The sequence below is a fragment of the Balaenoptera acutorostrata genome, chromosome 5, assembly GCF_949987535.1.
Source record: "Balaenoptera acutorostrata chromosome 5, mBalAcu1.1, whole genome shotgun sequence".
NCBI classification, from domain to species: Eukaryota; Metazoa; Chordata; class Mammalia; order Artiodactyla; family Balaenopteridae; genus Balaenoptera; species Balaenoptera acutorostrata.
In genome coordinates this window covers 112,181,902-112,209,126 of record NC_080068.1, presented here as the reverse complement: position 1 = coordinate 112,209,126, position 27,225 = coordinate 112,181,902, and the positions used below count along the sequence as shown (strand labels likewise).

At 39.3% G+C, this 27,225-nt stretch overlaps 1 protein-coding gene across 14 annotated transcripts in view; it reads right to left on the bottom strand.

The window, feature by feature from the left end:
• Window positions 1-27,225, bottom strand: part of SGMS2 (sphingomyelin synthase 2) — a 102,295-nt gene that overhangs the window by 60,190 nt on the left and 14,880 nt on the right. For 6 of the 14 annotated variants that reach the window (XR_009008333.1, XM_057546512.1, XM_057546511.1 and 3 more), the window contains exon 2: window positions 7,842-7,961. The exons of 4 other annotated variants lie outside the window; for them this stretch is intronic. The gene's annotated coding sequence lies outside the window, so the exon portion shown is untranslated. Of the gene's footprint in view, window positions 1-7,653; window positions 7,673-7,786; window positions 7,962-27,225 lie in introns of those variants that run through there. 4 more of the 14 variants (XM_057546517.1, XM_057546513.1, XM_057546515.1 and 1 more) reach the window with 4 other exon arrangements.

Sequence of the window (27,225 nt, the reverse complement as noted above, 5' to 3'; positions counted from 1 at the left end):
TCAGGTTAATTAAATAGAGAAGAAATAAGACATTAAAACTGAAGAAAATTAATTTCATAAGGTTGAAGTGAAAGGTCCTAGCCCATAGAATAAGAGGTGGTTAATTAGATGCAAGGTAAATAGAAAGTTATTGAGTCAGCTCAGGGAAAAACACCAAAGGATATAAAAGAATCAAGTATTATTCTTTACTATACCAACTGACCACTATGTGGATGCAGGTTCAAAATTAGGAAATAATACAAATTAGTATAAACTATATTTTAAAAGGCCTTTTATGAAATATTAAAAATTAAGAAGTAAAAATATTCCAAGTAACTGGAAATTGTATATCTTGATTTGAAGAGTTAAACTACCTATTCTACTAGCATTAATGTTTAAAGGCAGACAATTTACAGAGTCAAATAAGACTAGATTTCTCTGGTAATTAGGATTAGCAATCCTAGATTGATTTTTTTTTCTGGGTAGCAGACTATTCCAGTTTTAACATCACACATCTCTCTCACACACACACACACATGCACACACACACACACACACATACACACACACACGCAGAGGAACAAATAACTTTGGAAAAGCAGCTGATCATGTGTTAGAACTTCATTAATTAAAATAACAAATTCCTACTGCAAACATTTTTGCAACAAATAAAGTGAGTCAACTCCATCAAAGTTCATTTGAATCATTTGAGGCATTATTTATGGCTTCTTGTGTTTTTGAAAATAAGTTATGTTTGTTCAGTAAGCTCTTATGAATAATGGTTAATACTGTTTTCCATCAAATAACAAAGATTCCTGATGAAAGACTGAGAATCTAAATTAATGGGAGGTACAAACTATTAACTATAAAATAAGCTACAAGGATATACTGTACTACAGAGGGACTATAGCCAATGTTTTATAATAACTATAAATGTTGTATAACCTTTAAAAATTGTGAATCACTGTATTGCACACTTGTAACATATAATATTACTGTATACCAATTATCCTTCAATAATTAATTATTGAATAATTAATTAATTAATGGGAAAACTCTAGGTTCTTTATAAAACAAGTCAAACTTAAAAGCATTCCCTGGGAATTCCCTGGCGGTCCAGTGGTTAGGACTCCATGTTTCCAACGCAAGGGGCACGGATTCAATCCCTGGTTGGGGAACTAAGATCCCACATGCTGTGCGGCATGGCCAAAAAAAAAAAAAAAAGCATTTTCCCAAAATCAATATTCTACACTCAGAAAGTTATTCAAGGTATAAGACTCAATATAAAACAATGCTACCTTCAATGCTAAATTCAGTGAATGAAGCACTATACATTGTGGCTTTAGGGAAAGTGAGAAATTTTAGAGTTAAATGGATTTGTCTCTTACCTTTTATAGAGAGTTAAAAGTTAACCTTGGGCTTCCCTGGTGGCGCAGTGGTTGAGAATCTGCCTGCCAATGCAGGGGACACGGGTTCGAGCCCTGGTCTGGGAAGATCCCACATGCCGCGGAGCAACTAGGCCTGAGCCACAACTACTGAGCCTGTGCGTCTGGAGCCTGTGCTCCGCAACAAGAGAGGCCGCGATAGTGAGAGGCCCGTGCACCGCGATGAAGAGTGGCCCCCACTTGCCGCAACTAGAGAAAGCCCTCGCACAGAAACAAAGACCCAACACAGCCATAAATAATAAATAAATAAATTAAATTAAATTAAAAAAACAAAAAGACAAAACTGTAGTTCCCAGAGGCTCTCATTATTAAAAAAAAAAAAAAAAGTTAACCTTAAGTCATTTGGCTGCTAATTCAGTAATAAAGAAATCTGTATGGTTATTGAATAAAATGGTGTCAGGAACTAGCGCTGCACCACGGACTAGTATGTTGAGCTCTTGAGACAACCCTGAGAGGCACTCCTCTAACCCCCTTCTTTCACTTGACTTTACAGTGGATCCCTCCCTGGGATGCATCCCCACCTGACAGAACCAGACTACAAATTCAGGAAGAGAAACGGTTCCTAATCTCACAACTCTCTCAAGTCACCCCGGCACTGCTGGGCCACTAGCCCAGCCCAACGTGCAGCAACATATTCTCAATCCAATCTGCTAACGTTCTGCTTTCCCTTCAAAAAATAAATTCAAGGGAAGTGAGAACTCTTAAAAGATCAGACTGGGATTCAATGCCATGCCTTTCTCCCCTTACCTATGCTCCTCCCTCTTCTTTAGTCTAGCCTACAGTTTGTAGTTTGCAGCCTACACAGGGTATCTCCTCTGCTGGGTTAGAAGGTGCAAGGACAGTCCACGTCTGATTTGTGTCAATGTGGCCACCAGCCAAGGGCCTGGCATTCAGAGGCACTAGAATGGCTGTGAATGAACGTGTCAGTTCACACACTGAAAGACTCCAGCTCTATCTCACCCTTTTCCAAAATACCACCAGCACCTTTCTTTTTCTAAAGGAGTCAATAATGGATCTGCATAATTATAATTTCCATATGGGATACAAGACCCCAAAATTTCACCCAACTTAGAGTGCTTTACTTTGGGTGACTGCATTTTTAATTATAATATATCTTATATAAAGAGGGGGATAAAACATCAAGTATAAAAAATAGTAAAGCAAAAACCCATACATAGTTTCAGAATATTACTGATACCCTGGAAACCCCCAAGCAATCTCCATGATTATATCCTCCTCCCCCTGCATAATCCTGATGTACTTCATCAATATATAAATAATTTTCAAAGTATGTAATGCTGAAAACCCTTGGAGACGTTTCTTAAAAGATGCTATAATTTATATAATTGCAGTTCTCAAAATGATAAAAAGAATAGATAAATCCCTGAAAAGTTCTCACCTATTTTTGGGTTTTCCTTCATTCCTACACAATTCTGCCCCCACCCCTTACTTAGGGAGTTGCCTGGAGGATGGAGGACGTGATTATACTTCCCCAGAGCTTATGATACCAGGCACTGGAGCTTCCCCAATATCAACATGTTAATATGTACAACCACCTTACAGGGTAGGTACCATTATCACCTCCATGTGAGGCATGAGGAAGTGAAACCCAGAAATCCAGCAAGTGGTCAAAGGTGGGATTTGAAGCCAGGCAATCTTAGCCACTCTGCTAGGTTTTCTGAGATCTTGGTCTATTTTAACAATCTGGAATGTGTTTTTTTTTTTCTCCCCCTAAGAGCAATGGATTTCCTTCCCCATGAGTCCTTCTGGGGAGAGATTTCACCTTTTTCTCCTCCATGTTTCCTTCCCACAGTTACCATGCAGATAACAGTCTGTGTTTGCCCTGCGAGGTGACTTCCTTCCAGATATTAGCTGGCCCTACATTTTAACCCACAGCTACTAGCTCTGGGTCATCTGATGCCTTCGGTGCCTGTGTGAATGTTTATCTAGCTCCCCAGTGACTTACAAGAAGGGCATTTCCTGGAAATCTTGCAGATGGACATTTCACTGTGGTGAGATGTTTAGAGTGTCTGAATCACTCCTGTTGCCTAGTAACCTGTTTGTATTTGGCAGGAGGAAGGTGACTGCGGCACAGGTACAGTCAGACGCAGGACAGATATTTATTCGGTGCGAACTCCTCCCAGCACTAGACGATTGATTTCATGCTTAATCTTGCCACTGTTCTTTCCCATGTCACTGGGAGCAGAGGCTCCTGCAATTCTTTTCAAGTCAGGGAATTCAAAGGCCACTATGCTGTGCACAGAATCTACAGATCCCTTGTAGCTGAAATACAGGCTACATTATTTTTTCTATTGAGTTCTGAAGAAGAGCTTTAACACAAAAAGCAATTACAGGATTCTTACATATAAAAGTGAATTGGAATTATATGCTGTCATGGAAGTTACTTGCCATCCCTATAAGAATTAATTCTCTCACGAATTCATAGTTTATATATTCCTGAACAGCCCTGAGTCACTAATTCTGACCTCATAGTCAAAGAAGGAATTTTTTTCAGGCAACCAGAGGGTTGACTCATTTGGTGGGCCATATTTCAAGCCAGAAAAACTATTACACTTTTACATATACCTGTCTTTTTACCTGAAAGAATTGATACCACAATACAAGTAGCTTCAGAATTGAAGGGGTTCACCCTCAAACACCACTGTGAATATAAATAAATGTCGGGGTTTCCCTGGTGGTGCAGTGGTTAAAAATCCGCCTGCCAATGCAGGGGACACAGGTTCGAGCCCCGGTCCGGGAAGATCCCACATGCCACGGAGCAACTAAGCCCATGTGCCACAACTACTGAGCCTGCGCTCTAGAGCCTGCGAGCCACAACTACTGAGCCCCCGTGCCGCAACTACTGAAGCCCGCACGCCTAGAGCTCGTGCTCTGCAACAAGAGAAGCCACTGCAATGAGAAGTCTGTGCACCACAACGAAGAGTGGCCGCTGCTCACCACAACCAGAGAAAGCCCGTGCACAGCAACAAAGATCCAATGCAGCCAAAAGTAAATAAATAAATTTATATTAAAAAAAAAACTCTCCAATATCCAGCCGCCTTCTTGTTGCCTCCACTTGTTAGATGTAAATGCTAAATCACAGTTAGAACTCTGAAGCACATTTTACAATAGAACACAGACTAGGAGTCAAGATAGAATGTCAAAGGTCAATTAACTGCATGCTAAAAATATCTGTGTCGCTCACCACTAATACCAATATAGACAGAGAGAATATTAAAGTCTTTGCAAGCTGACTGGGTCAGGGTCCCTAAGACCATTCCCAGTTTGATGATTTACTAGGAGGACTCATATGACCCAGTATACAGTTGTACTCATGGCTATTTTTACAGCAGAGGGATACAAAGCAAATCAGCAAAGGAAAAAGGTACGTGGGCTAAAGTCCAGAGGAGACCAGGAGCAAGCTTCCAAGAGTCCTTTCCCAGTGGAATCACACAGGTGGTGCTTAGTTTCCCCAAGAAGTTGTGCCAACACTTGTGAAATATCATCTCCCAGAGAAGCTCATTAGTGACTCTGTGTCTGGGGTTTTCATTAGGGCTGGTCACATAGGAACCTTCTGCTAGGCATGTACCTAAATTCTACACTCCCAGAATGCAAGCAGGCATTCAACAGAAACCATACTGTTTGCATGAACAGTCCAGGCACAGTGCACCATTCTTACTAGGAAATGATGGGAACCCTCCTCCAATCTAAGTTACCAGGCACCACCAGTCAAGGGCCAACCTTGCAAGTGGGCGTTTCTAAGGAGCGCAGTCTCAGACCTGCTGTGTTAATTCATTTCTGTACACTGTTCTATTTCAATTAGCTACCATACAGGACCAAACTATAGGAGAAAGGTCTTACTCTTAGCAGGTCACCTAGGTACATCATGAGCCTAAGAAGCACTTTAACCCTGTATATTTTCAGTATTTAAAATGCAGCATTTTTAACGTGGACATTGTCTTAACTTACATAGTAGAAGAGCTAAGATGGCCTTTAGTGTCCTTTTTTTTGCATAATAAAAAGAGCTGAATTCTAGTCTTGTTTACTTTTCTGGGCACTTTCTTTTAAAAAATGCCATTGAAAATTCTGAATGAATAGTATTCCTACACTGAAACTGTGAGAAACCATTTAACTTATCAGATTGGTGAAAAATCCAGACCCAAATGACAGCTAGTCTCACAAGTTTCTAGCAGGGGGTGAGAATAAGATAAATCCCCTCTGGGAGGCAATTTGACAAGACAGCTATCAAAATTATACACATCCTTTATGACTGGCAATTCTACTTCGCAAATTTATACACATATAATTGTGTACGTGCAGAATAACCTACACACAAAGTTATTTATTGCGGCATTGTTTAAGAGCAAGGATTGGCTACAACCCAAATGTGCATCAATAGGTCACTATTTAAATTGTGGTACATCCATACAATGGACTACTCTGTGACTGTTGAGAGAAGAAAAAAAAGAATGAGGACACTCTCTTTGTACTGATTTGTTAAACCTTCCTACGTATATCAGGAGAAAAAAATACATTGCTCAAAAGTATAGTTTGCTATCGTTTACTTTATGAAGGGGGCAAATATGAAGTCATACTTGTGCACAGAGATACTCTGGAAGGCTGCATTAGGCACTGATAGCTGAGGCTGGGAGGGGGTGGTGGAGACAGAATTTGGGCAGAATCTGTGAACCTGAAAAAAATGAAGTAAAATGATCTCCTTGAAAAGTAACCCTTCTTTTCTAAGCCTAGGTCACATCACCCTGGCACCTGCTTTTTGCTTATTGTTTTAATAAGCTTCTCTATTTTGCAGTGATTAAACTAGAGCATTAAGATTGCTTTATCTTATTTCCCAAATCAGGTTCCAACTCTCTCCTTTTCATCTGTGCTTGTCTGCCATCTAGAAGGAGCTTTTCCCAGGACACCTGAGAGTCAGTCAAGTTATCTGCGCCTCCCTTCTCCCATTTGTTTGCTGAGGATATTTGGGGGCTTTTCTTATTTATTTATTTATTTATTTATGGCTGTGTTGGGTCTTTGTTGCTGCGCTCGGGCTTTTCTCTAGTTGCGGCGAGCGGAGGCTACTCCTCGTTGTGGTGCGCGGGCTTCTCATTGTGGTGGCTTCTCTTGTTGCGGAGCACGGGCTCTAGGTGCATGGGCTTCAGTAGTTGTGGCGCACGGGCTTAGGTGCTCTGCGGCACGTGGGATCTTCCCAGACCAGGGCTCAAACCCGTGTCCTCTGCATTGACAGGCGGATTCTCAACCACTGTGCCACCAGGGAAGCCCTATCTGGGGGCTTTTTAAAAGCTCCATGAAAGCAGGAATTTTGCTTTGTTCACTGCCTCATTCGCAACACTGAAATGAGAGCCTGGCCCACAGAAATTGTTCAGTAAGTATTTGTTGAATACATGAATTCTTTTCTTTACCCAGCTTCCATGGGACAGACACTATCAGACAAAGGGAGAGATATCACTGCGGTCAAATATTCAGAAATAGTTGTCATTCCTAGTATCGGCCCATATGGGCATTCTAATCCTAGCAACATTCTTAGAATTATTTTGAATTTTACAGAAGACAAACAAATACGCCTATGGAATGCTGGGCTCAACAGTGACTCTTAAATATTCATAAAAATTTATTTTTAATTAACTTGGAATTACATGGCCCTGGGTTCCATCTTTGGGCTGAAGGCTTTTTAGGCAAACACCACACTAACTAGTAATGATGAAGAAGAATGGCTATCATAAGAGTCAACTGAGCCCCGGTCCTAAGGTGCCCTAGCTATAGAGAAGAAAAAGAAAATCTTGTGCATTAAAAATGCGACTCCTATTTTTATTTTCAAGAGTAAAATTATCCTAGGAATTAAATTCAAATTAGTTTAGACAGTGAATTGAGTTGCACAATGTGAATCATGAACGTGAAAACTTCCTTCCTCCTCAGTGGGAAGAGAATGGGTATAACTACCACATCTCTTTGACCTTAGTTTAAAAACTGCAGAAACAGAATAACTTTGCTAGTAATCATTTCAGTAATGTTGTTGAACAGGTGCACAGCTGACCAATGTTTCTTTGAAGATTTTTAGTGCCACTAATTTTTCTTAATGCACAGTTGAGGCATTTACTGAGTGCCGTATTTTGACAGTCATGCCAAGAGGTTAGGAAGTTTTGGTGTCACCTCTATTTCTCTTGCTGTCATTTAAGACAACAATCCAACAAGTAAGGAAACATCCACTCACCTGAAACAGCTTGAAATCTAAAACTCTCCTGAGGATAAAATAGAAATTCTCAGAGTTAAGGCATTTTCGAAATGTCTTAACTAGAAAAGAGAAGATAGCCGAGAAGTTGCAGGACAACTGGTAGGCAACCAACCTTCAGCGGATGCAAATCACACTTATGATCTAGCACCAGGAAGCACCCAACCTACTGTTTGCAGACGGCAGCACAGCAAATCCCACTGTGGTCCCTGGTCCTCGCAGCAGTGAACACATTCAGTCTTGTAGCAGATCCTTTCTGCGAAGAGTGGGAGGGGCAGAGGATAATAGCTCTAAAAGGCAGAGAAAGTGAGAGGTTAAATAAGAATGATGCTTTGTTATGTTTTGCTGGTTTTCTGGGGGTGAGGGTGAAATGATGAGTTCTACGATACTGCCCTCCCTGGAAGAGTCAGGGGAGAACACTGGCTCTAACAGGTACCAGAATTTCAGGGGGAGAAAAGCAACTTGGCCATGCATTCCACCAACATTAATTTAATACTTGACACACCTGTTCAGAGGTGGAGCAAGGAAGGTAGGTGGATTCCCGTCACGATGCTCACAAGCAGATAAAAGAAGCCTGTGATCAATGCCACTGAGAGAAGTCAGTCAGAATCAGAGCGAGGCTGGCGTGGCTGATTTACAGCAAGTGGTTAGGGAGTGAGGGGATGCTATTTGAGTTAAGACTTAATAATAATGGGGGGTGGGACATGGAAGAAGAGCATTCCAGGTCAAAGAAGCAGCTGGTTCAAAGGCCCTGAGGCAGGAATGAGCCAGGCAGGTTTAGAGAATGGAAAGGCAATGGAGCATTGAAACTCAGGAATAGAGAAGTGCAGCGGAGACCAGAGGCCAGAGGCCAGGTCACCGAGGGCTTTGCAGAGCAGGTGAGGAACTGCCACTACACAGGCAAACTCAGTGTCACCGAAACCCAGGCTGCTGTGCGGTGCATAATCTGTCAGGTTCAAACAAAATGGTGGAGGATTCCCTTCGAAATACACACAACTGCTGTGATATTTTAATGGGTTTTTAAATAGACTTTATTTTTTAGAGGAGTTTTAGATTCACAGTGAAATTGAGCAGAAAGTGCAGAGATTTCCCATACTTCCCCACACATGCATAGCCTCCTCCATTATCAACGTCCCCCACGGAGTGGGTGGTACATATGTTACCATCAATGAATCTACATGGACTCATCATAATCACCCAGAGTCCACAGTTTACAGCAAGGTTCACCCTTGCTGGCATACATTCTATGGCTTTGGACACGTGTATAATGACATGTATCTACTATTAAAGTATCAGAGTAGTTTCGCTGCCCTAAAAATCCGCTATGCTCCACCTATTCATCTCTCCCTCTCCTCTTTCAATGGATTTTAAGTAGCTGAAATTTGACTGGTGGGTGGAAGTAAAATGTATACCATTTTCCAGAGGTTTACAATTCACAGAACCACCCTATGAATATCCTAAGAGTATAGACTGAGATACACACACAGACACACACAAAGACACACACACGATATTTGGTAGTTGATGTATATATACCTTTTAAATGCTTAACAAATTTCATTAAAATCTATGTTTAACAATTACAGGGCATATACATACATATCCGCAACCAGAAACCGATTTTCAACTGAGATCCCACTTTCACCAAAAATACTCAACTGTTGGAAGAGACTCAAGAACGAATGTGTCACTCCTAGTTATATACCCAAGAAAAATGAAAGCCCTAGTCCACACAAAAACTTGTGCACAAATGTTCATTCTGCATTATTCATAACAGCCAAAAAATGGAAACAATTCAAACGTCCATCAGCCGATGAATGGATGAACAAAATGTGGTGTATCCATATAATAAAATATTATTTGGCAATAAAAAGGAATGAAAGAGTGATATATGCTAGAACATGGATGGACCTTGACAACATAAAACTAAATAAAAGAAGCCAGTTACAAAAGATCACATATCGCATGATTCCATTTATTTTAAATGTGCAGAAGAGGCAAATCCATACCTCTGAGAGAAGTAGGTATGGAGAAAGTAGATGAGCATTGCCAGGGGCTGGAGGCAGAAGAGAATTGGTAGTGAACATCAATGTGTATGGGGTTTCTGGGGCTTCCCTGTGGCGCAGTGTTTAAGAATCCACCTGCCAATGCAGGGGACACGGGTTCAAGCCCTGGTCGGGGAAGATCCCACATGCCGTGGAGCAACTAAGCCCGTGCGCCACAACTACTGAGCCTGCGCTCTAGAGCCCACGGGCCACAACTACTGAGCCCACGAGCCACAACTACTGAAGCCCACACACCTAGAGCCCGTGCTCCGCAACAAGAGAAGCCACCACAATGAGAAGCCCGGGCACCGCAAAGAAGAGTAGCCCCCGCTCACCGCTACTAGAGAAAGCCCACGTGCAGCAACAAAGACCCAATGCAGCCAAAAATAAATAAATTAAAAAAAAATGTGTATGGGGTTTCTTTTGGGGATAATGTAAATGTTCTAAAATTAGATAGTGTGATGGTTCACAACTCTGTGAATACACTAAAAATCACTGAATTGTACTCTTTAAAAGAGTGAATTTTATGGTATGAATTACATCTCAATAAAGTTGTTATAAAAATTAAAGAACAAGGGAATTCCCTGGCTGTCCAGTGGTTAGGACTCGGTGTTTTCATTGCCAGGGCCCAGGTTCGATCGCTAGCTGGGGAACTAACATCCTACAAGCCGCTCGGCGTGGCCAAAAATTAAAATTAAAAAACGTAAGTATATCTGAAATGCCGGGTAGAGATGAATAAACTTCAACTGGTCAACAATGCTACGTTCCAATAAGGCCCATAATAGGAAGCAAGTTAGTTTACATTGTAGATACCATACAATACTCTCAGTGGGCCATGTTCACTCCTTTGAAAAGACCTCCCCACCCTCAGAGAATGTCTTTCTCATTTCACTTGGGACCTCGTTCCAGCCATTACCTCTCTCTTGACTTCACCCACCACTGCCACTAACCTGACCCTACTTCCAGCCACCACAGTGTTTCCCCTGGATTGCCTTAATCTTCTCCTGCTCCTGATTTTCCACAGGAAAATCTGATCTTTCTAAAAATTTACTCTCACTTGAGACCCTTCAGAGGTTCCCCATATTTAAGCCATTTCTGGAACACTGAGGTACTATTAGTAGAAATTAATGTATATTCATATTCAATCAGGTAGTACATGTGCCTCTTAATATTAAAGGTGCCTAAAAATATGGCCTCAAAGTATCTCCAAACCATTCCTGTCTCTGCCTGTAGGGACACTGGTTGCACCGTTAACACCCACCAATAATCTCATGGGCTAATCTTTGCATCCTCCAACTTGAGCTACTCTATCAAAAAGATCAATTCAATTGCCTATTTATAAGGTCAAGAGTTAAGTTAGCTTAGATAAATACCTGATAAGGTAAGAACTGGGCTAACAGAGAGATTTCTCAAGAAGACACACATCCCGAAGGTCCAATGCTTTTCATGTACCTACACACAGCGGTATGTAGAAACAAGCCCAGAGTGTCAAGTTGGGAGAAGCTGAAACTTAAAGTAGCTCATAAAACACGGCAACAGTTTATTTCTTAGGTAGCAGGGGTAAGTCAAATTAAAGAAGAGCAGATAGTGGTTCCTGGGCCATAACTTAAGTCTGTGGACATTTATAATTGTTTATAACATGGTATTAATGATACTGACAACATTGTCAGCTTATAGTTTTTTTCATCTAGTCAGACTTAAAATGTGTGCTCCTGTTGAAAAGGAGATGGGTAAAGGGGGTGGATGTTAGACTGCAAATTCATGCTGACTACTCCAAACACTCTGTACACATCCTGAAGTAGTTAAGAGAAGACCCATTTAAAAGTGTGTCACGGAAGTTCATTTATTTTAATTTGAAGTATATATACCATGCATCACTTCATAAAGGAATAAAGTAAATGATACAACTTACAAAGTAAAATATTCCTGTAAAAGGAGTAACATAGAATCAGAAAGCCAGGTAAATAGAGACCGGGGGTTCTTGATCACAAGAAGCAGTGGGAGGAGGACGGGTGTGTTTCCTGTGACTGAATATCATCTCACCCACTCCCAGTTAAAGGAATCGCCACACTCAGCACCTCTGGGACTCCAGACATGATACATAACATCCCTGTGCCTCAGTTTCCTCATCTATAAATAGGGATAACAACAGCACTAACTTCATAGGGTCCTTAAGAGGGGTGAAGGAGTTAATATTTATAAAGACCTTAGAAACAGCACCTGGCATATAGTATGCATTATCCATATTTGTTAACTAACTAAAATAGAAAGGAAAGAACAGGGGGAATTGGGTGTACTGGTTAAGTCTTAAAACATGACAAAAACTGGGATACATATTTGGCTCTCAGTTCCTTTGCAGCTAGAGCAAAAAAGAGAAAAGACAAAATTTTCCAAACTCAGAGTGTGAGTATCTCCATATCTGCATGTATTGGGAGGATGCGGAATGGGGAACCATGTTTTGTTCCCCAGGGGCAAAAAAGCTCTTCTTGACACTTAGGTCTAACATGCTCACTGCAGGTCTGTACACAAGAGGCAATGAGCGATAGCACAGACCAGGGAGACCATGTCACATGATAGTTTTTCATCATGACCCTCAATAAATTCTGAAGCATAGCTCTCTAGCGTTTCTTCAGTAGGAAGCCAAGGCAATGTAATACAAATAAGCAGCTCTGATGGTCTGGCTCATTTCAGGGACACAACTGCACCAGAAATCCATCCTTTACTTCCATATCCCTCAGCCATGCATCTGATAAGGGCTGAAGAGAAGACAGTTCCAGATTTGTGGAACAAATTCTCTACCATCAGGAGATGGCCAAGATACAGCTACATAAAAACACTAAGTAACCTGATGCATTGAAAGTGACTTTCCACAGAAGCCTCTGTTTTTAAGTCTAATGGACTTGAGAGTCACCATCTGGCCAAAGAACAGCCATAATTATCTCAGGGGATTGAACAGCTCAAAGAATATTCCTATTTGTCATAGTCATCTCAGGCTCTACCTAACAGTTAAACGTGGAGCATTTCCAAATTACAAAAGCCATTGTGCTTGAGGCACATTTTATTGTAAGTTGGAAAACAGATTAATTTTTATTTTAAAGACTAGTTATTAGAGAGCAAACCTTAGCTAGCAAAGGTCCTTTGTTCCTTCAGATATTCCCCTGCTGTACATGGAAGACATGACACAGCTGAACTCCCACGCTATTCCACAAACCCTGTGAATTAGCTAATGTTCCAGTGATTTGTCAGCTTTTTTCATTCCATCAGGCAAAGTGTGTTGTTCTTAGGACTGATTATTTAAGAATGTTTCTTCAGATTGAAATAGTGTTCCATCTTAAAGTTGTTAATCAACTGTAGCAATGTATTTCCATTTTAATTCTTGGGGGGGTATTACTAAAGCCACCCAAAGAAAGCAGAAATAGATTAATTCACTTGCAGTTTACAGGCACTAAACATAGCACTTGGCAAGGAAGAAGAGGAGAGGATGGCATGTATAATAAATCCCCATGCATCTTTGGACAAACATCACTACCTTGAAAAGAAGCCTTTTCTTGACTCTTCCAGATCGGATTAGGGTCCCCTTTACCTGCTTCCACATCGCCCTATACTTTTTCTCTACCATAACTGTTTGCTAATTGTAACTATCTAGTCAACTACTGGTAAAGATTTACTGGCTCTTTTCTGTCAAACTGTAAACCCCATGAGGGAAGGGACCACACCTGTCAGGTTTATCTGCTGTGTTCCTGGAACATAGTTGATATTATTTGTTCACTGAGTGACCCCCGCTTTATAAGATACCAGCTGTGTTCCTAAAGAGTCCCATGTAAGCCCCTTGAGAGTAAGACAATGAAGTCCTTGAAGTAATCTTATAAAGGGGGGAGGAAGGGAGGAAAGCATTACATATCATGAAACCCACAAGCTTGATGCCTTGAAGATTTTCAGAAGCAGAGTCCTTCGATGTACACATGGCAGGTATGAGTGAGAGAGGGAGGGAGAAATGGGGGGAGGGAGGACAGACTAATTTAGACGGTTGCTTTAAGAGTAAAACTGTATGATGAGAACTCAAATAGTGTTTTCTAATTATAGACTCAAATTTGAAATGTCTTGAAAGGTCACTCTGTACTTCCCTCTGCCTAATACAAGCAGCATTCAAACATCCCAGAAATAGGAGTCCTTTTTTTTTTTTTAAACCCAGAGAGAAAAAGTTGAACAGATTAAAAAGCCCAGTGTCTCTCAGCCTCTACAGTTTTTCTGTTAGGTCTTCCATGAAGAGACAATCGTCAATCTAGTTCTTTCCTTCAGGACACTAAGTTGTTGTTACATTCGAATTCCTCAACTCTTTAGAGTAAAGGTCACAAGAAATAGTACCACATAGTATCATAACAGTGAAACTTCAATAATTACTTAATTTTAAGAAATGCTTTCAGACCTACTGCAACCAAAGAAAACAATATTTTTATACTTTAACACTGAAAGTGAGAAGGTGTTTTAAACTTACTGGTGAGCAAAGAAACCCAAATCAAAATATTTATGTTAAAAAAAACACAAAAATATCAAGCTGCTCCCCAGGACTACTGTAAAATACATTTCTTATATTTTACAAACACCCTAAGAATGTGAACAAGATTTAACTCTGAGCCTCTGACATTATTAGTAACAGTGAAAAACTGGAAATAACTAAGTATCCAACAACAGGGGGTTGCTTAAATAAGTTGTGATGGATGAATGCAATAGAATACTGAAATACTTCTCTACCATGTTGAGAGGGGAGTGACAAGAGGTTCATGAGTGTAAAATAGTGATATACGTATGACCCTATTTATCTTGTTTTTTAAAAGTTGTACATGGGAATTCCCTGGCAGTCCAGTGGTTAGGATTCTGCGCTTCCATTGCAGGAGGCATGGGTTTGATCCCTGGTAGGGGAACTAAGATGCCACATGCCAGGCAGTAATGCAAAGAAAAAAAAAAAAGTGGCACACATAAATGTAAATGCTGGAAAGATGACGCAAAATTTTAACAGGTGATAGATTATAGATGACTTAAGTTTTCCCTTTGCGTATCAAGGCTCAAAATTTTCTAAAATAAACATGAGTTGTTACTATAATTTAAAAGTTAAAGAGAAAAGGTGAGTCTTAAACTCCTAAAATAAATTTCCAAATATCAGCTATTATATTAACAGTCTCTTAAAGAAGTTTAGTATTATGATAAGCATAGAGTCTGTTTAATATCACGTACTAAGGATAAAAATAATAAACCTCATTTTTCCTTTTGGTAACTATGTGTGGGGTAGGCAAATAAAAACATTCTGTCTCGGAAACTTAAAAAGTTTTCTTTTTAGCAAGATGCCATTTGTGGTAACATGCCACCAGGTAGCAAAGAGATCAGCCCCTCTAGTTAAATATAGCATAATTATATAGTTCATAAAATTAAAGTAAAATGTACCTATTTGCTGTGATTACTACTCTTGCTCAAATAAAATGCTGTCTTTGAAAATAAAAATGAAACTAGAAGTAAAAATGAAACCAGACATGGATAAATATGAATTAAGACAGAAACAAATTGCGAGGTGGGGGCGGTGGAGGGGGTATTATTAGAAGGAGGCTGCCAGACAGAGAGAATTCACCTCTGGTCAGGGAGAAAGGACGTTTGTGGGGAGGCAGAGTAACTCCTCAGGATATAGAAGCATTATAATCAAAACCTCAAGGATTCTGTAGTATTGGTACCTGAGTAGATTAACAGAATGAGCAGACTAGCTACACCTGAGTAATTCAGCCAGCACTAAACTTGCGCTAGCTCTCCAGCTCTTGCTTGGGAAGTCTCCTTTAGATTCCCAAGTTTCTTGGTTCTGTAATCCATTTCCTCTAGTTCTTATTTTTCTCTCTCTTAATCTTTTGTTGTCCTTGCTCTTAACGTTTCTAAGAGATTGAATACTCCATCCTCCTCACTAGTTATCAGCAGTTTGCTTCTCTTGTTTTAGAAAATGAATAATTTGTACTTACTTTAACTCTTATAAAGTTTACCTGGTCTACCTGTGTATCGTGACCCATCACAGACAGCCTCACCCAACAGGTTTCCAACATTCCTTCTAAGCAATATCAAAGCAAAATACATACTGGCATATTTACATAATCCTCTATTTCACAAAGCAACGTCTTTCAAGATCTTCTTTTTAAGTCTTGGAGGAAGGATAATGTTCAGAGAACAAAATGTTGAGTCAAGAAAGTAAACTCGACACAGCAACAGTCAGCTCTACCCACCACCAGAGCCTCCCATCAAGCCTCTTAGATAGCCTCAACCACCAGAGGGCAGACAACAGAAGCAAGAAAAACTACAATCCTGCAGCCTGTGGACCAAAAACCACAGTTACAGAAAGAGAGAGAAGATGAAAAGGCAGAGGGCTATGTACCAGATGAAGGAACAAGAAAAAAACCCAGAAAAACAACTAAATGAAGTGGAGATAGGCAACCTTCCAGAAAAAGAATTCAGAATAATGATAGTGAAGATGATCCAGGACCTCGGAATAAGAATGGAGGCAAAGATTGAGAAGATGCAAGAAATGATTAACAAAGACCTAGAAGAATTAAAGAACAAACAAACAGAGATGACCAATACAATAACTGAAATGAAAACTACACTAGAAGGAATCAATAGCAGAATAACTGAGGCAGAAGAACGGATAAGTGACCTGGAAGACAGAATGGTGGAATTCACTGCTGCGGAACAGACTAAAGAAAAAAGAATAAAAAGAAATGAAGACAGCCTAAGAGACCTCTGGGACAACATTAAACGCAACAACATTCGCATTATAGGGGTCCCAGAAGGAGAAGAGAGAGAGAAAGGACCAGAGAAAATATTTGAAGAGATTATAATCGAAAACTTCCCTAACATGGGAAAGGAAATAGCCACCCAAGTCCAGGAAGCGCAGAGAGTCCCATACAGAATAAACCCAAGGAGAAACACGCCGAGACACATAGTAATCAAAGTGGCAAAAATTAAAGACAAAGAAAAATTATTGAAAGCAGCAAGGGAAAAACGACAAATAACATACAAGGGAACCCCCATAAGGTTAACAGCTGATTTCTCAGCAGAAACTCTGCAAGCCAGAAGGGAGTGGCATGAAATACTTAAAGTGATGAAAGGGAAGAACCTACAACCAAGATTACTCTACCCAGCAAGGATCTCATTTAGATTTGATGGAGAAATCAAAACCTTTACAGACAAGCAAAAGCTAAGAGAATTCAGCACCACCAAACCAGCTCTACAACAAATGCTAAAGGAACTTCTCTAAGTGGGAAACACAAGAGAAGAAAAGGACCTACAAAAACAAACCCAAGACAATTAAGAAAATGGTCATAGGAACATACATATCGATAATTACCTTAAACGTGAATGGATTAAATGCCCCAACCAAAAGACACAGACTGGCTGAATGGATACAAAAACAAGACCCATATATATGCTGTCTACAAGAGACCCACTTCAGACCTAGGGACACATACCGACTGAAAGTGAGGGGATGGAAAAAGATATTCCATGCAAATGGAAATCAAAAGAAAGCTGGAGTAGCTATACTCATATCAGATAAAATAGACTTTAAAATAAAGAATGTTACAAGAGACAAGGAAGGACACTACATAATGATCCAGGGATCAATCCAAGAAGAAGATATAACAATTATAAATATATATGCACCCAACATAGGAGCACCTCAATACCTAAGGCAACTGCTAACAGCTATAAAAGAGGAAATCGACAGTAACACAATAATAGTGGGGGACTTTAACACCTCACTTACACCAATGGACAGATCATCCAAAATGAAAATAAATAAGGAAACAGAAGCTTTAAATGACACAATAGACCAGATAGATTTAATTGATATATATAGGACATTCCATCCAAAAACGGCAGATTACACGTTCTTCTCAAGTGCACACGGAACATTCTCCAGGATAGATCACATCTTGGGTCACAAATCAAGCCTCAGTAAATTTAAGAAAATTGAAATCATATCAAGCATCTTTTCTGACCACAACGCTATGAGATTAGAAATGAATTACAGGGAAAAAAACGTAAAAAAGACAAACACATGGAGGCTAAACAATACGTTACTAAATAACCAAGAGATCACTGAAGAAATCAAACAGGAAATAAAAAACTACCTAGAGACAAATGACAATGAAAACACGACGACCCAAAACCTATGGGATGCAGCAAAAGCGGTTCTAAGAGGGAAGTTTATAGCTATACAAGCCTACCTAAAGAAACAAGAAAAATCTCAAGTAAACAATCTAACTTTACACCTAAAGAAACTAGAGAAAGAAGAACAAACAAAACCCAAAGTTAGCAGAAGGAAAGAAATCATAAAGATCAGAGCAGAAATAAATGAAATAGAAACAAAGAAAACAATAGCAAAGATCAATAAAACTAAAAGTTGGTTCTTTGAGAAGATAAACAAAATTGATAAGCCATTAGCCAGACTCATCAAGAAAAAGAGGGAGAGGACTCAAATCAATAAAATCAGAAACGAAAAAGGAGAAGTTACAACAGACACCGCAGAAATACAAAACATCCTAAGAGACTACTACAAGCAACTTTATGCCAATAAAATGGACAACCTGGAAGAAATGGACAAATTCTTAGAAAGGTATAACCTTCCAAGACTGAATCAGGAAGAAACAGAAAATATCAACAGACCAATCACAAGTAATGAAATTGAAACTGTGATTAAAAATCTTCCAACAAACAAAAGTCCAGGACCAGATGGCTTCACAGGTGAATTCTATCAAACATTTAGAGAAGAGCTAACACCCATCCTTCTCAAACTCTTCCAAAAAATTGCAGAGGAAGGAACTCTCCCAAACTCATTCTATGAGGCCACCATCACCCTGATACCAAAACCAGACAAAGACACTACAAAAAAAGAAAATTACAGACCAATATCACTGATGAATATAGATGCAAAAATCCTCAACAAAATACTAGCAAACAGAATCCAACAACACATTAAAAGGATCATACACCACGATCAAGTGGGATTTATCCCAGGGATGCAAGGATTCTTCAATATACGCAAATCAATCAATGTGATACACCATATTAACAAATTGAAGAATAAAAACCATATGATCATCTCAATAGATGCAGAAAAAGCTTTTGACAAAATTCAACACCCATTTCTGATAAAAACTCTCCAGAAAGTGGGCATAGAGGGAACCTACCTCAACATAATAAAGGCCATATATGACAAACCCACAGCAAACATCATTCTCAATGGTGAAACACTGAAAGCATTTCCTCTAAGATCAGGAACGAGACAAGGATGTCCACTCTCACCACTATTATTCAACATAGTTCTGGAAGTCCTAGCCACGGCAATCAGAGAAGAAAAAGAAATAAAAGGAATACAAATTGGAAAAGAAGAAGTAAAACTGTCACTGTTTGCGGATGACATGATACTATACATAGAGAATCCTAAAACTGCCACCAGAAAACTGCTAGAGCTAATTAATGAATATGGTAAAGTTGCAGGTTACAAAATTAATGCACAGAAATCTCTTGCATTCCTATACACTAATGATGAAAAATCTGAAAGAGAAATTATGGAAACACTCCCATTTACCATTGCAACAAAAAGAATAAAATACCTAGGAATAAACCTACCTAGGGAGACAAAAGACCTGTATGCAGAAAACTATAAGACACTGATGAAAGAAATTAAAGATGATACCAACAGATGGAGAGATATACCATGTTCTTGGATTGGAAGAATCAACATTGTGAAAATGAGTATACTACCCAAAGCAATCTACAGATTCAATGCAATCCCTATCAAATTACCAATGGCATTTTTTACGGAGCTAGAACAAATCATCTTAAAATTTGTATGGAGACACAAAAGACCCCGAATAGCCAAAGCAGTCTTGAGGCAAAAAAATGGAGCTGGAGGAATCAGACTCCCTGACTTCAGACTATACTACAAAGCTACAGTAATCAAGACAATATGGTACTGGCACAAAAACAGAAACATAGATCAATGGAACAAGATAGAAAGCCCAGAGATTAACCCACGCACCTATGGTCAACTAATCTATGACAAAGGAGGCAAAGATATACAATGGAGAAAAGACAGTCTCTTCAATAAGTGGTGCTGGGAAAACTGGACAGCCACATGTAAAAGAATGAAATTAGAATACTCCCTAACACCATACACAAAAATAAACTCAAAATGGATTAAAGACCTAAATATAAGACTGGACACTATAAAACTCTTAGAGGAAAACATAGGAAGAACACTCTTTGACATAAATCACAGCAAGATCTTTTTCGATCCACCTCCTAGAGTAATGGAAATAAAAACAAAAATAAACAAGTGGGACCTAATGAAACTTCAAAGCTTTTGCACAGCAAAGGAAACCATAAACAAGACGAAAAGACAACCCTCAGAATGGGAGAAAATATTTGCAAATGAATCAACGGACAAAGGATTAATCTCCAAAATATATAAACAGCTCATTCAGCTCAATATCAAAGAAACAAACACCCCAATCCAAAAATGGGCAGAAGACCTAAATAGACATTTCTCCAAAGAAGACATACAGACGGCCACGAAGCACATGAAAAGATGCTCAACATCACTAATTATTAGAGAAATGCAAATCAAAACTACAATGAGGTATCACCTCACTCTTGTTAGAATGGGCATCATCAGAAAATCTACAAACAACAAATGCTGGAGAGGGTGTGGAGAAAAGGGAACCCTCTTGCACTGTTGGTGGGAATGTAAATTGATACAGCCACTAGGGAGAACAATATGGAGGTTCCTTAAAAAACTAAAAATAGAATTACCATATGACCCAGCAATCCCACTACTGGGCATATACCCAGAGAAAACCGTAATTCAAAAAGACGCGTGCACCCGAATGTTCATTGCAGCACTATTTACAATAGCCAGGTCATGGAAGCAACCTAAATGCCCATCAACAGACGAATGGATAAAGAAGTTGTGGTACATATATACGATGGAATATTATTCAGCCATAAAAAGGAACGAAATTGAGTCATTTGTTGAGAAGTGGATGGATCTAGAGACTGTCATACAGAGTGAAGTAAGTCAGAAAGAGAAAAACAAATATCGTATGTTAATGCATGTATGTGGAACGTAGAAAAATGGTACAGATGAGCCAGTTTGCAGGGCAGAAGTTGAGACACAGATGTAGAGAATGGACATATGGACACCAAGGGGGGAAAACTGCGATGAGGTGGGGATGGTGATGTGCTGAATTGGGCGATTGGGATTGACATGTATACACTGATGTGTATAAAACTGATGCCTAATAAGAACCTGCAGTATAAAAAAACAAACAAAACAACTAATACTAAACTTTCATTGGGTTATTTGTATGGAAATATGTTAATATAAATGTTTCAGACATTACATGAAATTTCTAAAAATCTTATATTTGTATTTGTATGGAAATATGTTAATATAAATGTTTCAGACAGTACATGAAATTTCTAAAAATCTTATATTTGTATTTGTATGGAAATATGTATGGAAATATGTTAATATAAATGTTTCAGACATTACATGAAATTTCTAAAAATCTTGTATTTGTATGGAAATATGTATGGAAATATGTTAATATAAATGTTTCAGACATTACATGAAATTTCTAAAAATCTTATATTTGTATTTGTATGGAAATATGTATGGAAATATGTTAATATAAATGTTTCAGACATTACAGGAAACGTCTAAAAATCTTATATGTTCTGGTATAATGTTATAAGTAATAATCCTAGTTATTACTTTAAAATGTATATCTCAGAAATAACTAATTTTCTTGTCAACTGCATTATTATGAACTTTCATCAAATCTTTAACCATGGTCATTTTTAAGTCTTTTGTCATTTACAGACAGTTCTGGGTGTACTCTGATGATTTTGCAAATATGTTCCTATAAAAGAGTTTCATCTTCAAGAAATTCATGGAAAAGACTCTGACAAGTACAGGTTTCTGGTAACTGACTGTACTGCTGAACTGAATGAATAAGCATTTTCAGAACTCTAATGAAAAACTGATGAACTCATAAAAGTGCTAACAAAAGATCAAGATGAAAAAAAAGAAATTAATTACATGGGACTGAGTGAACTGATGAGGATGAGTATAATTTTTGTGACTTTCTGTCTGAATTAAAAAAAAAAAAAAATCCCACAAGGACTCAGAGGAAAAGAATATACAAATCAATTTTCACTGCAAAGTAAAGGAGCTGTTACAGTGGAGGATTACTGGACTGAATGTCAATGTTATGACATAGTATAAGTGTGTTTCATGTTTGGTAATTGCAATCATTGTTGCTTTTGTTGTGGTCATCCATGTACAATGCTTGGTGTCAGTCTATCTATCTCTTGTAAAAATAAAATACAGTGTGTGTGTGTGGAAAAAATAAAAAATAAAAATAAAAAAAAAAAAAAAAAAAAAAAAAAAAAAAGAAGGAGAACAAAACAAAAAAAGATTAAGAGGGGTCGGGGGGAAGTAGGCTTAGATTACACCACTGGATAAAGAACCTTTAAAAAAAATTAACATCTATATGTGACTAGTGGTCAATGGAGAAACAGTAAAAGGAAGAAATCACTGCAAAATGTTATGTCTGTTTGACAGACTGAGCCAACCTCCAAAATTCACTGAGGCACAACTGGAAATTACAAGACAGTTCATTAAGACAGGTACACTTTACTCCAGTTTCCAAGACTGTTTGCCAGATAAGTAGAACTAGCTTGAGCTAAATTTCTCTCACATACACACTAACACAGAGAAACAGACACACAGAAAATGATCCAGAATATAGCTTCCTTCTCCTAATTTCAAATATATTCTCTGCCTTCCTCCCAACCTAATATATATAACATGAATTATCTTTGATAAACCCATGTCCTTTAGACATGTATAATCTCACCCTAAAAAAAAAAAATCTCAATGATAAAGAACAGTTATATCACCCCCTTAATTCCTTTCTCTGAAAAAGGGTATTAGTATTCTATATTTTTAGTTCACTTTTCTCCTCAATTCCTATTAAGTTTTCTTTGTAGACCAGTGTCGTGCTGTCTCTGAAACACGGAAGCAATTATTAATCAAATTTTTCCTTTTTGTCCCTATTAGCAACAGCACCCTTGTCACGATCATCGTCATGTTCCAGAAAAGTATTAGAAGAGCCTGCCAAATTAGTCTTTATAAGATTTCAACTTTGTGCACATGCAAATCTTCAGGCTCTACAATAAAACCTGAACTCCTCCTCCTGACAATCACTACCTTCCTGAATCTGCTCCTTACCAACAGTGTCCTGGAAATGGCACTAAATTGGCTTAGATAGACTGATTAATAACTTCCTAGTAATCTTAGTTTCTTCATCTAAATAAAAAATTAGACTAACTAGACCATTCAAGGATTTTTTTTCATGCTCTACTTCCAACATTTTTATTCCACCTTTCTCAACCTCATGGAAGATTTTTTTTTTTAAGTCATGTTAAGTGGCATCTATTATTACTAGATGATGGTTCCCTGCCTCAAGGAACTTAAAATCCAGTTGAGGATCCAAGGACGCTATGTTAAACCTAATAAAAGTTTATTTCTGACTGCCCCCAAAATGAGGCCCGCAGACAGTAACTGATTGAGTGTGCATTCTCAGTGGTGAAAATTAGTGCTCTAAGAGTGGAAAAATAGTTTGTGGTCCTCCAAAGGGCATTAAAATTACTCAGGGGGAAGGGAGTGGTTAGAAAAAACCTGTCGAAAAAGGCAATAATGAAAGCAAAAGGTGGAGAAACAATGAGAGAGGAACCCAGACAGAACTTTAATGCTCCTTCCTCAAAGGGGTCCTTTCCTAACCACTGTCTAAAGTAAGTCTCTCCTCTTATTCTCTCTCAGCACTGCTGATACACTTTCACAATTTTTAATTATATACTTGTTTCCTTGTTTTGCCTGGGTGTCTCCCACACTGGGTGATAGGCTTCATGAGGTGATGGACCATGTCTGTTTGTTTATAGGAGTTCACCCTGCCTGGCACAAAACAGGTGCTTGCTGGTTCTTGCCAAGCCTTACCCCTTGACCAACTTTTATTCTCCTGACATACTGAAGGACGTGTCAGGAACCTTTTCCAGATATTAACTGCAAGAGATGGTCTCCAATGCTCCTAATTCACACTTACTTTCTTTTAAAACCACTTCAAGGTCCCCTTGGCCCCAGAGCATAACCTGCCAGAAATTTTCCCAAGGATCTTTGATCAATTACAAAAACTTTAGTATGATTTTCAGAGTTTTTACAATAATAAACCTGATATTAAGAGAAAAGGATTAGGCAAGGAATGTGCATATTTTTTAAATGCAAGAATGAATATCAAAATAGCACTTTTCATTTTTCAAGGTGTCCAAAATTTTAAAAGACCTTTCATTTCTTACTCCACAGCTGTTGTTCTGCTTCCGGGTGTATCAATAATGGAACCACTAACAGAGAGACAAGGCAATGGAACAGTCTAGGACATATACCCATTCCACATGCAGAAGGAGAAATTCTAATGTGAACAAGAGGTGACACGTGTATTGGGCAGACGGAAACAAAACCTGACATACAGGCAGTCATTTCAAATCAGAACAGCTGGGACTTCTCTGGTGGCGCAGTGGTTAAGAATCCACCTGCCAATTCAGGGGACACGGGTTCGAGCCCTGGTCGGGGAAGATCCCACATGCCGCGGAGCAACTAAGCCCGTGCGGCACAACTACTGAGCCTGCGCTCTAGAGCCCGTGAGCCACAACTACTGAGCCCGCGTGCCACAACTACTGAAGCCCGCACGCCTAGAGCCCGTGCTCCAGAAGAGAAGCAAGCCACGGCAGTGAGAAGCCTGCGCACCGCAATGAAGAGTAGCCCCCGCTTGCTGCAACTACAGAAAGCCCGCGCGGAACATCAAAGACCCAGTACACAAAAAATTTAAAAATAAATAAATAAATTTATTAAAAAAAAAAAAAGAATCAGAACAGCTGCCGTTAGGATGATATCGCCCCCTGAAAATAGATCCTGCCCACCTAGGAGGAGTCAGGTCAGGCGTTATCACAGTCAAAATTATCTTCGTGAAAATATTACGTGAGGAAATCAGGAAGATGAGCAAGTCTTTTGATTTGCTTAGAACAGCAACAAATATATATCTTTCCACAGTATCAAGATATTTGGTAAATTCTCAATTATAAGTTTAGTTGGAAAAAGTAAAAGAAAAAAACATAGATATACTTGTGTGTGTGTGTATGTATGCATGTATGTATATAATCCACATATATATCCATATATATCTATATCTGTCTATCTAAGTTATATGGACTAAAACAAAAAATATATAAGATACTTCATTCCCTCAGTTTTCTATTGAATGTGGTCTTTAATTAGGGTGACCATATAATTTAACACCCTAACCAGGCCAGTTTCAAGTGAAAGAGAGACTTAGTAATAATTAAACCAGGGCAATATGTATACACTGGGACTGTCCTGGGCAAATCAGGACACATAATCACCTTAATTATAATAGAGTTCATGGAAAATTGTAAGATTTCATGAAATACAAATCAGATGAACAGTTTTAAAATGTGTCTCCTTTAGTAAAGTTTTTAAAGAAAAAAAAAGGTTTTTTTAAGAAATGAATTTGTAAAAGCTAAAGTCCACAAAAGATTTTGTCCATATGAAGCAACATCCTACTAAACAAAGGATATAAATTAAAGAATGAATAGTAAAGTATTAACATAAGGAGTTAATCTCTAATAGGATCAGAAGCTTAAATTAATATTTTCTTTAATTAAGAGAGCCAATCCTTTCTAAAAAAAACATCAACCAACCCCGTATAGATATTTCTGCACCATAGCCTCTAGTACCACTTAGTTATTGCTGTTACTAGGAGACATTTGCACAAAAACAAGAGTTATACCCTTCCTTGCTTTTATTCTTCCACCTAAAAGAACAGTCCTCCATTATTAGCAATACACTTAGTATCTCCACAGCAACTAGTATAATTGGGGTGTTGCAACAGGAGGATAAAGAAGTGAAAAACAAAGTGATAGAAGGAGCAGAGAAGAAAAAACCACTTCCTCACAGCCTTGCTGGGAAAATAACTACCAAAAAGAAACAAGGAAACTTGCTAAAGAGAACCCTTTGGGGGTGGCTTTACCCAGTCGCTACTAGGGCTTTAAGATACTTAAGTATCCAAGGAGGCAAATAAAAGTTTCCAAAACGGTGAATCCTATGGAGCAAGCGCAGATGACTTCACCCAAAGAACTCTGAGGTGGGGAAGAGATAAGGTTGCTGAAATAGACAAGAAGTGATTTCCACAGGTTTTCACATGTGGTTCCCAAGAAGGCACAGGGAACAAGGTACAGGGAAAACGTCTAAGAGGGCATTAGAGCTTTGCAAGCCTCCCAAACCAATCCCTGGCAACTGGTGAGGTGTGGGGGGGGGGGGGGGAGGGAGAGGAGGGCAATCCTGGGCAAAATACATCCTCAGCCCAGGCCCGACAGTGGCTACAGAAGGCAGAGGGCAGCAGTTTGAGAATCAGGAAACCTGGGCTCTTCATTGGCTTCTGCCTGACACAACACGGGGGTAAATAATGCAAGCAGAAAAGCAGTATTCAAGAATAGCCACGGTGGGGGGTGCGGGGGGGGGTGGGATGAATTGGGAGATTGGGATTGACATGTATACACTAATATGTATAAAATAGATAACTAATAAGAACCTGCTGTATAAAAAAATAAATAAATAAAATTTAAAAATAAAAGACACGGGGCTTCCCTGGTGGCGCAGTGGTTGAGAATCCGCCTGCCAATGCAGGAGACATGGGTTCGAGCCCTGGTCTGGGAAGATCCCACATGCTGCGGGGCAACTGGGCCCGTGAGCCAAAACTACTGAGCCTGCGCGTCTGGAGCCTGTGCTCCGCAACAAGAGGGGCCACGATAGTGAGAGGCCCGCGCACCGCGATGAAGAGTGGCCCCCGCTCGCCGCAACTAGAGAAAGCCCTTGCACAGAAACGAAGACCCAACACAGCCATAAATTAAAAAAAAAAAAAAAATAAATAAATAAATAAATAAATAAATAAAAGACACGATTAAAAAAGAAAAAGAATACCCATTAATTTAGAAAACATGTGTTCAGGGACTTCCCTGGTGGTACAGTGGTTAAGAATCCACCTGCTAAGGCAGGGGACACGGGTTCAAGCCCTAGCCCTGGAAGATCCCGCATGCTGCGGAGCAACTAAGCCCATGCGCCACAACTACTGAGCCTGCGCTCTAGAGCCCGTGAGCCACAACTACGGAGGCTGCGTGCCACAACTACTGAAGCCTGCTCTCCTAGAGCCCGTGCTCCGCAACAAGAGAAGCCACCGCAATCAGAAGCCCGCGCACCGCAACGAAGAGTAGCCCCTGCTCGCCACAGCTAGAGAAAGCCCGCGCGCAGCAACAAAGACCCAATGCAGCCAAAAATAAATAA